This window comes from Alligator sinensis, unplaced genomic scaffold, assembly GCF_000455745.1.
Source record: "Alligator sinensis unplaced genomic scaffold, ASM45574v1 scaffold647_2, whole genome shotgun sequence".
NCBI lineage: Eukaryota > Metazoa > Chordata > Crocodylia > Alligatoridae > Alligator > Alligator sinensis.
In genome coordinates, this window is record NW_005841832.1 from 3,292,010 (window position 1) to 3,292,264 (window position 255).

At 55.7% G+C, this 255-nt stretch overlaps 1 protein-coding gene across 1 annotated transcript in view; it reads left to right on the plus strand.

Annotated features, from left to right (window-relative positions):
• NUCB1 (nucleobindin 1) overlaps positions 1-255 on the plus strand; it is a 10,632-nt gene that overhangs the window by 479 nt on the left and 9,898 nt on the right. The window lies entirely within an intron of this gene.

Below are 255 nucleotides of genomic sequence, written 5' to 3' on the forward strand. Positions count from 1 at the left end.
CCCTCCCTGAAATGGCTTGATTCCTCTTCAGGGGTCTCCCATCTGCCTTAGACTCTCAGCCCCCACAATACTGTGGAGGAGTGCAAAGTTCCCCCTGAGATCACCCCTTTACGGTCTGACCAAATGCTGAGATCACTTTAGAGTCCCTGCTCTCCCAAGCCCCCTAGCTCCCCTTCTCAGAGAAGTGATGACTTCCCCCATTTTCTCCCCAGCTTTTTGACACCCATTGCCTCCAGGTTCATCCCCCCCCCCCCC